We start from the raw sequence: 13,022 nt of genomic DNA, 5'->3' as shown, positions 1-13,022 counted from the left end.
AAGGTAAACTGACCGCAAATCCTAATCTTAAACAGCAAATACTTCGATAGTCCGAGGAAAACCAAATGTAAGAATTTATAAAATATAATGAAAACAAAGTTTATAAATAAATTGTATTCCGTTTTAGCTTTAAGCTGCTACTACAAAGGCTGCTGTAAAGATTCATTTTTTATCCGGACAATTGATATTGACTTAATTTTGTATTGAAAGAATCGGAGAAATGTGAAGGTCTACTTTACCATTTTTCTTGTAGCATTGCAATATTTTAACTCTCAGATAAAGCTGGTATCACAATATCAACCTTTTTTATGACACGAATGCCAAAACGTTTGTAAAGTGTCACAAATAAACAAAAAAAACAATATTAACCTTTAAATTATATTTAAACTCCTTTTAATTGCCAAATGTCATGTTTAAGATGACGGATGAATTTTATTTCCTACTTATTTATTTCCATGAGAGGAAATTTTTGAAAATTTCTTTTGCAACGATAAAGCTACAAATTCATCCTGAGGTCGGTTATCAAACTTCACGTGTCGAAAAGAATACAATGAGCTAGAACTATTATAAACACTCTTATTCAATGTGCAATTTTGATTAAGTTGAATGATTCAGACGATCAGAACAACGAAGTAATAAGTCGAGTTTTTACAAAATGATATTTGAGGCCCTCAGAGCCAAAGTATTAAAACTGCTAAACTATTCTTCCTAGTTTAAAGTGTGTTTGGTGATTTTTCCAGATTTTTCAAGTTTCATTTACGTACATTTACATACAAAAGTTATATACAATTTTTCGAAAAAACATGAAAAATGGTCAGACATTACAACATAACAGTGCGTTTTTTGAAATAATCTAATATGCACTTATGCTCCTTTGGCTTTAAGAAATTAATTAAAAAAGCAGCATTTGAAAAATCGCATAATCATTAATCAAAATGATTAATTTGGAATTGAATAATAATTTCTTTTCATTTTTTATTTCAACAACTTTAATTTTAACATTTATTCCTTCTCAATAAAAAAACTGAAGATAATCTTGAAAATTATTTAAAACGAAATTTGAACAAACTGAACAAGGGGTTGATCAAAAGCACCACTTTGGGAACGCATGAGTTATTTTTTTTTAAATACCTGGTTTTTACCTTAATGCAGAAAACTTAGGTTCAGCATGTGATGGATATGGAATGTTAAAGTTAAGGCTTTTAAAATCAAAGGATCTTCTCAAAAAAATACAAAAATATATTATGCAAAACAGCAAAAAGGAACCTCAAGGCAGAATAAGAAACTTACTGTTGTTTGCTGTTTTGTTTCTATATCTTTGATATGTTTTTGAAATTACCCATTCATTAAAATAAACTGCCGCAGCCTTGATGGATGGATGATTGTAAAAATAAAAATTTGATATTCTAAAAAAGACAAACAAAACCTAGAAATAATATTTTGGTTCCAAAACGTTGTTTTGCTTTTAAAGCACAGGTAATATCTACCGTTTGTAGTTAAAAGCCTATAGGGAAAAAGCCCTAAGCTTACATAGTTCCAAATGTACCGGATTTTTTTCTATTTCTGGAGTAAGAGTCAAGATGTCTTCAGTAATCAAAAGATTCTCAGAACATATCTTCGAAAACTTAAAATCTTTTGATATGGCTAATAAGTATTTGAGTACATAATAAAATTGGCTACTTGAGTGAGTTTTCATGTTAAATTATGACATTGATCAGATATACTTAAAAATCTCATGAAAACTGCAAGATTGACATAAAATATAATCAACAAAATGAAGTACAGATCCCACTTGATTTTGGCCTTTGTGCCAAAATCCAAAGTTTTTTTTTTTCAATTCCAATCCGCTCTTGAGTGTTAATATGACTCTATTAGAAGTTTTTCAGCTCGTCACTGTATTTGGGTGCATTCAAATAATGAAATTTCTTCTGGTAACCTCAATGAGGGCTTGAAATCTTTACTTTCACATGATTACTTTTTTATGGACGTAGGCTCAAAAACCTGCCTTATCAAACGTTGTGTGTTAGTTTTACACTTCTTGCTTAAAATCGCTATATCTCTCTTGTTTCTAAACCGATTTATTATTTTGGCAATGCAATACTTTTGTTAAATATGATAGTATCGCAGCGCTTATGTTATAATACCACTAGAACTTGTATGAAATTGCCTTTCTAGTGAATATAAATTTATGCTTCAATCTTGCGTCAATTTACTCAAAATCCAGTGTGAACTTGAATTTAAGTGTCAAAAAATTCTGTGTTTTGTATTTTTAAAATCAAAAGTTGTGAAAATGTGCCTTATTATGAATACATTTCAATCTTCTTTTCAAAATTTATCTGGTGAGATTCAAACAATTTTGGCGGTTATTGATTGAAAAAGACGGTTCTTACACCACTATTTTTTTACATTTTTCGTGGTCATGATCTCCATAATCATGTTCATGAATTCAAAACATTATATCTTTGTGCGCAACCTCTATTTTCAGCTTTCTTTGGCACCAAATAATTTTTTTAGGTACTTATTTACAGATTTTTTTCCGAAATAAATTTTCCAAGACTTTTTTGGTTGACTTTAAATCATGGAAAACTAAGGTATTGTAGCTGAATATTGTCTGAGAAACATATTTGAAATGCATCACGAGGTTTTAAAAGCTATATATTTTGTAAAAATCGATTGATAAACAAGAGAGATATGGCAGTTTTAGTCAGGATTGTCAAATTAACACTCCAGGATCTACAAAGGATTAAAATTTATGGGACGGATGGGACGGATGGGACGGCTTGAATTTCTTCAAGCATTTCTTCTCAACGGTTGAAATGAACGCTACTTCGACTAGCCATCTTTACTTCTGGTAGCCCTCTTGATGTCGGATCGTGAAGTTCAATCTGTATCAACAGGGCTGGTTCATCATTTGCTACCTAGAGGTTTTAACCTTGAGATTGCCAAGAAAATAAAATACAAATAATTGAAATAAGTTGCAACGCAACAGTCTTTCTTTAATGACAAAAATGTGAAATTTGAAGAAAAAAAACTTTTTGTATCCCAAGAGTAAACATCGAACACTGTTGAGAAATTTTTCATAACTGTCCGCCAACTGCATCGTTGATATAAAATCGGAAATAGCATAAACAAGGTAAAACGACTATAATCGAAAAAAAAAAAATATTTTGAGAAACAAATAAATATTTTTTTTTGAAAACCTCCTTTAGATTTTGGTAAAAATTTCTGGTGATTGCCATATTCGAAAAAAGTCTGTATTTCAAATGCTCGACATTAACCATTTCTTCTTCTATCATTGCTTGTAAATAAGAAATTAGGGGTTTGAAACTTTTTTTCGAGTTTTACCCAGAAAAAATATCCTCGAAAAAAAAGACTATCAGTTTATCGCATTCCAGCAATCAATAAAAATTGAAGGCAAATAGATCGACGACCTTTCTAATTAGGAGAAGGAAAAAACTCTTTCGTTATTGACTTTGACCATAGTTTTTTGATGCCTTATTACCAGCTAGTTGCTATCGCCATAAACGAAACATGCCCTTGAGATGAAGATGATGCTCATAACCGCTAGCTACCCGGCTGGACAAAAACAAACCCGGCCCAAAACTTTTTCCGAGTGCAGCAAGAAACAACTTCCAAGCGAACATCCGCTGATTGCCGTCAAGCGGCTGAGGCGCACGCTCACGCGCGCCGCTTTCAGCAACAGAAATTGAACTTGCTTAAGGGTCCACTTCCTTATTAGGACATCCACCACGTCGCAATTCTGTCATTTCCCCCAAGCCGGCAGAGTTCCCCTGAACCCGTTCAATCGATCGATCGATTACCTGCTGTTGTGCTCCTCCAACGACGATGATCATCATCAATAAGAACAAAAACAACCCAACAGCCTCCTCCCCCGAACGAAACGTATACCTAGATATTGCTCTTACATGGTTGTTGAGATCAACTTTTGTAGAAGATTGTTAGTTAGTGGATGGGGTGAGGCTTTCTGGTTGGGTCCTTGACTGGCGTCGTCATCGCCGCGCGTTCCCCCGGGAGCCTTGATTTGCTAGGTTGATTCCCCGAGAATGGTGAATGGATGATCAGTGGAATCGGACGGGGAAGTGACGGGACGCAATTGCAATTATTGACTTGCACTGGGCGGCATCCTACCTACATACACGGGGGGTTTCGTTACGACTTACGAGTACGACTGATCGGTTTTAATCAGCACGTCGTCTTAGTCGTCGGCGTCGGCGGCAGTCATTGAAAGTTTCGTGTGATAAACAAGTACACTATCTATCGATTCACCCCTGGCTTTACGGCTACGGATCACTTTGCATACGAAGGCACATTTGAAGGGTTGTTGATAGACTTTGGAAATACACTCAGGGAGTTATTTGGGGAGCGGCCATTCACTTTCAAAAGTGATTATACATTTAATTCAAATCGGCCGCCGGATCACTAACACTTGGGAACTATTTAAAGAGGCCGGCGAGTTCCTCGAGGGATTAGCCAGTTACTTTTAACATTGAGATCCTTCGAGATAAGTTACCAGCACCCAAATTAGGAAAGCCTGGTGCATGACGAGATAATCGATGCAATCTTCTCACAAATTGTTTAAGCGGCTAACCTTACTAAATGCTGTCAGCTAGAGCGGCTGATAGGGCAGTATCCAGTAAGCCTCGCAAGTACTAATTGATGATTGACCTTTTCAGTGACTTCCTCTTCGTGGTCTAACTTTCAAATACTAAACAAAAGGGTCACTGACAGAGTCCCCTCGAGAGTCGCCACACTTCACAGCCTTTGTTTACGATCACGCACTACCACTACCATCATCAATAAATTCTCGAAAGCGTGCTGCGTAGTGTGATGAATGCAGTTTTCAGTTATGCGCAAATCAGTTGCGTAGTCACGCACCGGGTCTGTGTGGACCCTTCAAAACAACGGCGGCTGCGCCAAGAACTCCAACGCGTTTATCCAAGCGCGAGAAAGTGCAGCGGCCGTTGTTGATGTTGTTCAATGGAGGCAGCAGCTTCAGGTTTACCCGTCGTAATACCCCGTGTGTTGATTTACAATCGCAATCACGGAACTCTCTTGTTCGCCGAAACTTTGGACGAGTGCGTTAAACCTTTTTTTCTTCTGCTTCTTCTTCTCCCTTCGTATCGAACACCTGGGGGCTTTGAAACTACTATTTACAATCTCTTTCTGGCGCTGCCCGGTCTGAGAAAGGTGTTTTAACGAAATTTGAACAAATTTTGCCACCCAGACCCATACGAATAACTACGCGGACTTTAATTGGGTGGTGAGTGGGCTTAAATCTTCTCTTTCACTTTGGTGCGTCCACTGCTGGCCACGTTTCAGGAAGTAGCGAATAGAAGTGTGGCGTAGGTTAAAAATTCGCATTCACTTGGCCCGGTTGCTTCCGTGGCTTTCAGTCGATTTCTCATCCACACGATCAGATCCGAAATAAAAAGTCGGACACATCGTCACACTTCCCAATCGAGAGGGAAAAAAACACGACAACAACAAACATCTAAAACTTCATTCCTCACCCAATGAAGAGATGCACAGCACACGATAGCCAAAACGTCGAAACGAGACGAAAAAAAAACCGTAAACCGTAAATACCTGCGGGAACACCAAACGACCGAATTTCGTCCACGCGCGCGCGACAGCTAACGCAACTTCAGCAGCAGTAGTCTGCCCGTTCCGGTAGATGTGCTAAACTAGACTGAACTCCGCAGCGGCCGCTCAACTCACCGTTCGACTACAAATCGCCAATACTGTTTCCATTCCATCATCCATGCAAACGCAGCAATCTCACATTCTCCCGTCGCCACCACAGCTGAGCGCGCTGAATGCGGCGGCGGCTGCCGCAATTTTGCCACCCTAATGCGTTTTCTCCCTTTTGCTCGTTCCGCTCTTTGGCGATTCGCTTCAACGAGTCGACCGCTTAAGCCGCTTGCTGACGACCGACGGACAACGTTATCTTTATTTATTGAGCTAACAATAACAACAAATAAGCAAACGAGCGAGCGAGCGAACGACCGTTCTCCATTCTCTCTTCATTCCAGTGAAACCTAATCCATTCCCACAACCAATTTTGCATATAAACTTCAAACCATTTCACCGGGCGGCTATTCAGCTCAGTGCGCTCCTCATAACAAAATTTGTTAGCCAAAGCAGCCGCTCTCTCAGTTCAGCAGAGCTCCAAAACAAAAACAACACTTCTTAGCGCGATCCGCTGAATAGCTGCGGCGGCCGTGATCTTCAGCAGCCGCGGTAGCTAGTTAGATTTTTCCTGTTGCTTTTTGGAAATTGACTTCGCGTTCTGGTGATGATGCGCGCGTAGTACCGGCAACATGTTCATTGCCCAACCAACCATTCATCCGTGATCGGTGCAGCACCGAGCTTGCTGTTGGTGGCGGTGGCGGTGACTTTAGACGGAAAAGTAGCTGCTGCCGAGTCTATAATTATGTTTAGGTAAGTAATGCTCCCGCGCGCCACTGAACGCGGCGGCAACACTTTACCACCGCGTGGAGGCGGCGTCTTCTTATGTGAACAACATGGTTGCAATGTGCGTGGAGTGCGGAATAAGCGTTGGGAGGAATGGAATGTGTGAAGTTATAATATTTGTAACTTACTGCCGCGAAAAGTTCTGAAAAGGAATCTGGCTTGAACCGTCAATCGGTATGGCGATTTAAGAAATAAATTTGCCCAAACGCCATACGACACTTCCAACAAGGTTTCATAGATTGTTCGCATTAAAAACAGTACATCAAGTGTCATTTGTGTTTTAAGTTTTCTCTCTCAAATTAAGTACCGCTCAGGCTTGAAAAGATTACCACCAGATTGCCGACAGCCATTGAAAGCTCATAGGGTTATCCTTACACCCCAAGGTCGGTTTATGGCCGGTCAAATGACACTCATCGTTGCCCCGCCATCGCCAGGATTTGTGAAAAAAAAAACAACTTGGAAGGGGCCAGTGCTAAACACCAATTCTCAGATTCAGCAAGCGTGTCCAAAAATTACTAAACTGATACCAACATACGTTTATAAAATTCATTGAACAGCTATCTAACAAGAAAAATATAACATATGCCTAAGTTCCTGGTCACAGTTCTATCGCTGGCAAAGAAAAAGCAGATAAACTCGAGGAATTGGAGCGAACGTGACGTACTTTGGAAATTCCGGCTGAAGATGCGATAAAATGGGGGGTATTCTTTCGATTATTTATATTCTAACTTGGAGCTTGGACTACCGAGACAGAAAACAAACTGCGAAGGATAAAACCACAACTTGAAAAATGTCAAGACCTATCAAACCAAAAAGAGCTAGGTGTTATCACCCGGTTTCGAATAGGACACACACGATTTACTCATGGACACCTGATAGCGAAACATTCTGCACTTATTTGCACCCCTACGCAGTACTATGGGAGCGGTGATCGGGGTGATAACCCCACCAAGCGGGGAAAAATGATAAAAAATAGAAGAAAACGCTCGAGTTTCTATAAAAATTTTGAACTTTTCCTAGCCGGTCACTTCAATTTTAAACTTTTCCTAGCCGGTCACTTCAATTTTAAACTTTTTTTCCCTCCGTGGGAATGTTGATTGAACAAAAGCGTAATTCACTTTATTATCATTTTTCACATTGTTTCAATTCAACGAAAAATTTTATCGTAAAGGTAACATTTTTTACGATTTTTTTCTCCAAAATTGCAAAATGAGCACATTGGCTTAATACTTTATTTCAGTAATTTTCCGGCTGCAAATATTGAATATATTTGTCGATTTGTTGTCAGTATTCTCAGTTTCGCTTTTAGACGGCCTTTCTATTTCTTCTGTTTTACCTTACCTTACCATTTTTTCTAAACAATATTAATCCATAATGGTGGTTAGTTTCTGACTTTGCTGTTAATAGCTGATTTAGATCGAAAACGTGTGGTCCAAGTATTTCTGACACTACCAAAATGATAATTTTTGGAAAAATAAGTCAATTTCCAGTTTTTCATGGTTTTCTTAGGTGTAGGTTTTGACAACAGCTAAAACAACCAAACAGTGGCCATTACTACGAATAGTTAAATTTACATTATGAGAACCATTTCGCTTTAAAAAAAAAACAAATTGCTTTGATTTTATACTCATTGTAGTTATCATTATCAAAAAATAAGATTTTTAGATGGTTGATAAAATACAATTGTAATTTGTTTTATCATTTACTAACAGTGCTGTTCAAAATAATAGCAGCGGCTCGGAAATTGATTAAATAATTTAGGCATTTTTCTGTATTGTCACTTTAATTTCAATTCTCTCTTGGTTTAGTAAGCATATTAGTGGTACATTAGAAATACAAAAGATTTAGGATCAGAATATCAATGGCAGGCTTAGAATAATAAAAAAAAAAATGATTTTTGCCCTGTTCGAAATAATAGCAGCATGAAATAAAATAAACTATAAACAGACATGTATCACATAGAACGACAACAACGTTTTTCTTCATTTTTTTCCATTAATGGGAATCATTGAAAGTTAAACATGATTTTAATAAGAAAATTAAAAACTCTGAAATGAAAGGGGTTCAAATTGATTTTTTGTATGTACCTTTAGGTAGTTGAATTTCAAACTTCTTTAACCATTTTTATTTAAAGTCCCGATTTTAGCAGAAAGCATCTCTAAACCCCATTATTTTTCTTATTAAAAGAAAACAATACTAAACCATTTCATCTTAGAAGATGCCTTTAAATTTTACAATCACATTTCACACTTTCCCGATTTCAATCTACCACCTTTTTTATATAACGATCATCCAAATGAAAAAAAAATACAACTACTGCAATAAAGAAATCGAATATAAAATATTACGGATTTAGAAATTCAATTGGCCGCCGGTCGTGGCCTAGAGGATAGCGTTCCAGTCTTCTAAGCCAGAGTCCATGAGATCGAATCCCGATCACGGCACATATAGTTCTCTTTCTGTGGTCTGGTGGTTTTAGCATTTGTTAGATGCTAGCCATAATATCCTTGAAAGATGTACGCCTTAGAGTTAAGTAAATTAGATCTCTTCAAAGAAACATGAAGTTTCACTGAGATCCTATATGTGTGTGTTCGTTTTTTTAAAAAAAAAAAAAAATTGAGAACGTTGGATTTCTAGAGCTTCTTGCAATCATAATTTGGTTGAGATTGTTATAACTATCGTGTTCATTTAGAGTTTTCAGATTCAAGCAGATAGTAATTTCAAATGCTAACGCTACTTGAAGAAATAAGTGCCATGGGGGAAGACATTTAAATTCAGTTCTAGAGTTCAAAATATAAGCTCTCAACAATAATCTATTTAAACTATTCCGTTATCATTCGACTATTTTCTCGGAAATCGCTCTAATGATCTTGGAGTGATTTTTGACCAACTTGGCTGGGTTTCATGATTCCCACCAATCATATTGTCAATATTGTTAACAGATCATACACAGGAATAATAAAAATTTAAAGGTGTAATCCAATTGCAGATTTCACAAAAAGTTGATTATTTCAAATGATTTAAAAGATTAGTAAAAACAACACAACATAATAACATTTTTGGTACATATGATTTAATAAATTATCAAGAAAGATTTTGGCGTCAAAAAAATTTTCTATTTTGTCAGATTTTGGTGCTATGATTAGTAAAAAATTTAGAATTTTACCTATTTTTAAAGAATTCAATCATTCATTGCCAATAAACTAGCCAACTAAAACTAAACTGCCAAGCCTATGCAAGAATTAAAAGCATTTTATTCTTTTTTTTTTTTTTTCTACTATCGGTTATTCAATGAAAGATACAGATTTTGTCTAGATGTTCTAGTTTCAGAGGAACTTTAGAAAAGGAATGCAATCAAACAATAAAAAAAAGTTATAGAATAGGTATAGATATCACAAAATGGCGTTTTAAAGCTTGTGATATTAAAGATATTTATTTTATTAAAGTTTTTTCTCGTAATTTTTTCTCAAATCTGATATTTCTATAACGGTAACTCAAACAATTTGCTGGTTTCAACCAATTTATTGAATTTATTGAAATCTTCTTGATGATGGCAGAAATAGTTGTAACCCAACCTATTTGAATTTTCAAAAAGTGCAGAATTTATTTATTTTATTTTGAAGCGTTGAATCTTTGTCAAAATTATCTTGACAAATCTGAATTCTAGATTGAATGAAGGACAAATTGATTTAAAATAAGCTTACAGATTTCTTGTAGAGTTTTTAGTTATCAGTTATTAAGGATGATCCATTTTACTCAAAACTGACCAATTTAATAATTTCTTCACGCCATGTCTCCCAAACTAGAAGGTGGTTGACGAAAAATTAAGTTTTTCATATTGAGGCATAAAAAAAATGCTGACCTCCTTTCCTACCCTCTTCCTCAAAACCTTTTAAAAAATAAAAAATAAATCCACTTTATACATGCAGTTTTTGTTTGAAATTTGAAAGGAAGAGTTAAAACGACGTTAAATTTGTTACCTATTCAAAAAAATTGTAATGAGAACTTTAAATGAAAGAGTCATTCAACGAATTTTAGTTTCAAAGCTCCAGAATAAAATTCAGATTTGGAAATAAAATTCTTCTACGAGCTGAAAGCTGAAAATTTCTATAATAAAGATATTAAAAAAAATTTCTTCGATGACAATTTTCAATGAAAATTGACTACAAAATTCAGAAAAATGTACCAGACAATTAAAAAGATAACTGAGTTTTAAAATCAGCCTTAAATTTATGGCAATTTTCATCGAAAATTTTTCTCAAATATTAGCTTTTTCTACCGTATAGTTACTGTTTTTTTTTAAATTTCGATTTTGTAGCCTTGCGCTGTTATTAAGAAGGTTTGAATAAATAGATAATTGAAACATTTTTAAATTTTCTGCTATTCATCAAGAAGGGTATTATTTTCATTTATAAAGAGATATTTCATAATGAGCTCGTAAGTCAATATTTTTCTTTTACTTCTTGATGTACCAAACACGAAAATCATCGTTTTATCAACATTTTTCCCAAGAAAAATAATAGATTTGTTGATTGAAGTTTTATCAAAGGATATCGAAATAAGCTTATACAGAAAATGGGTCAAAAAAGTTTCAATTTCTTCTCTAATTTTGATTTGGTTCAATGAGATATAATTGATTGAGAAGAGCGGTGTGCAGCATCCCATTTAAAATGCACGGTTTTTCACCAGATAAATATTAAAGTTTGTTTTATTGGTCAATTTTTGAAAATTAGTGGAATCATCAGTGTTCGAGGAAATATTTAAGTGATAGTATCAGTCGAATGTCGTGATAATATATTCTGCAGTTTTGAGAAAAAGTTCTCCCATTTTTAGAATAAAATTTTTCCCATATTCATATGAAGATACACGAATCATAAAAACTAGAGCTTTTTTTTTTTTTTTTTTTAAATATGTCTTTATTTGTATCAAATCATCATTACACTTATATTACATTATTGCATTAAACTAGGTGTTCAGCTCAATAATGAACTGTTCATAGCCCTATAGTTAACTAGATTATAAAAATTTATTTATAAGATTTAAATTTGCTAAGCGCAATCAAGTTTTTAATGTAGGAGAACATCCTGTAATAGCAAAAATATTTTATACTTAAAACTAAACACTATCCTAAAATTAAACTAAACATAAAGAGAACGAATCTCTGCGATGGAAGACTGCATCGATTTGCCTCTGAAGTTGGAGATGATTTTGTTGGCCATCTCTTCGATAGATTCAATGCCTGCAATCCGATGAAGATCTTCGGTGCTGTGCCAAGGTGGAAGCCGCAAAATCATTTTCAGAACTTTGTTTTGAATCCTCTGGATGGCTTTCTTCCTCGTCGCGCAGCAGCTAGACCAAATCGGAACTGCATACATGATCGCTGGTCGGAAAACTTGTTTGTAGATGAGCATCTTATTTCGCAGACACAACCGGGATTTCCTGTTGATGAGAGAATAAAGAGATTTAGTGTATTTATTACATTTAGATTGAATATCTTCAATGTGATTCTTAAAAGAAAGATTCCGATCAAGTGTGAGTCCCAAGTACTTCACGTGATCAGACCATTCTAGAGAAACCCCATTAAAAGTTATGGAATGATTTTCATTAGGTTTTAAAAAATTTGCTCTTGGCTTATGGGGAAATAAAATAAGTTGAGTTTTGGAAGCGTTAGGAGAAATTTTCCACATTTTCAAGTAATTCAAAAAGGAATTTAAATTTTGTTGCAATCTACTGCGTACCACCCGTAAATTTCGACCTTTGGCTGAAAGCAAAGTATCGTCAGCAAATAATCTTCTACCTTTTCCTTCTGGGACATCAGGAAGATCAGAAGTAAAAATATTGTATAAAATAGGCCCAAGTATACTACCCTGAGGGACACCAGCTCTAATGGGTATCCTTTCAGAGCATGAATTTTGATAGCTTACTTGCAAAGTTCGGCTAGTCAAATAATTTTGAATAATTTTGGTGAGATATACAGGAAAATCAAATCGAGCTAATTTAGCTACTAAACCTTTGTGCCAAACACTGTCAAAAGCTTTTTCAATATCAAGAAGAGCAACACCAGTTGAATAACCCTCAGATTTGCTAGCGTTAATCATATTAGTTACACTCAAAAGTTGATGTGTAGTAGAATGTCCATGACGAAAACCAAATTGTTCATCAGGGAAAATAGAATTCTGATTAATGTGAATCATCATTCTATTCAAAATAACTCTCTCAAATAGTTTACTTAAAGAAGGAAGCAAACTAATTGGTCGATAACTCGAAGGCTCTGAAGCACTTTTTCCAGGTTTCAAAATTGGAGTTACTTTGGCATTTTTCCATTTATTGGGAAAATAAGCCAAGTGAAAACATTTATTGAAGATTTTAACTAAAAAATTTAAAGTGCTTTCAGGCAACTTTTTAATAAGAATATAGAAAATCCCATCTTCCCCCGGGGCTTTCATATTTTTAAATTTTTTGAAAATCAATTTAAGTTCATCAATATTTGTCTCACAAGAACTTTCAAACACAATTTGCTTAGAAAG

The 13,022-nt window shown here is 35.2% G+C and overlaps 1 protein-coding gene across 3 annotated transcripts in view; it reads right to left on the bottom strand.

Moving 5' to 3' along the window:
• Window positions 1–13,022, bottom strand: part of LOC129748868 (uncharacterized) — a 505,296-nt gene that overhangs the window by 190,070 nt on the left and 302,204 nt on the right. The window contains exon 1 of one of the 3 annotated variants that reach the window (XM_055743631.1): window positions 5,532–5,724. The exons of 1 other annotated variant lie outside the window; for it this stretch is intronic. The gene's annotated coding sequence lies outside the window, so the exon portion shown is untranslated. Of the gene's footprint in view, window positions 1–5,023; window positions 5,479–5,531; window positions 5,725–13,022 lie in introns of those variants that run through there. One more of the 3 variants, XM_055743632.1, reaches the window with a different exon arrangement.

The sequence above is a fragment of the Uranotaenia lowii genome, chromosome 2 (genome assembly GCF_029784155.1).
Source record: "Uranotaenia lowii strain MFRU-FL chromosome 2, ASM2978415v1, whole genome shotgun sequence".
Classification (NCBI taxonomy): domain Eukaryota; kingdom Metazoa; phylum Arthropoda; class Insecta; order Diptera; family Culicidae; genus Uranotaenia; species Uranotaenia lowii.
Note: the sequence above shows the minus strand (reverse complement) of the source record. Positions and strands in the feature narration are given on the sequence as shown.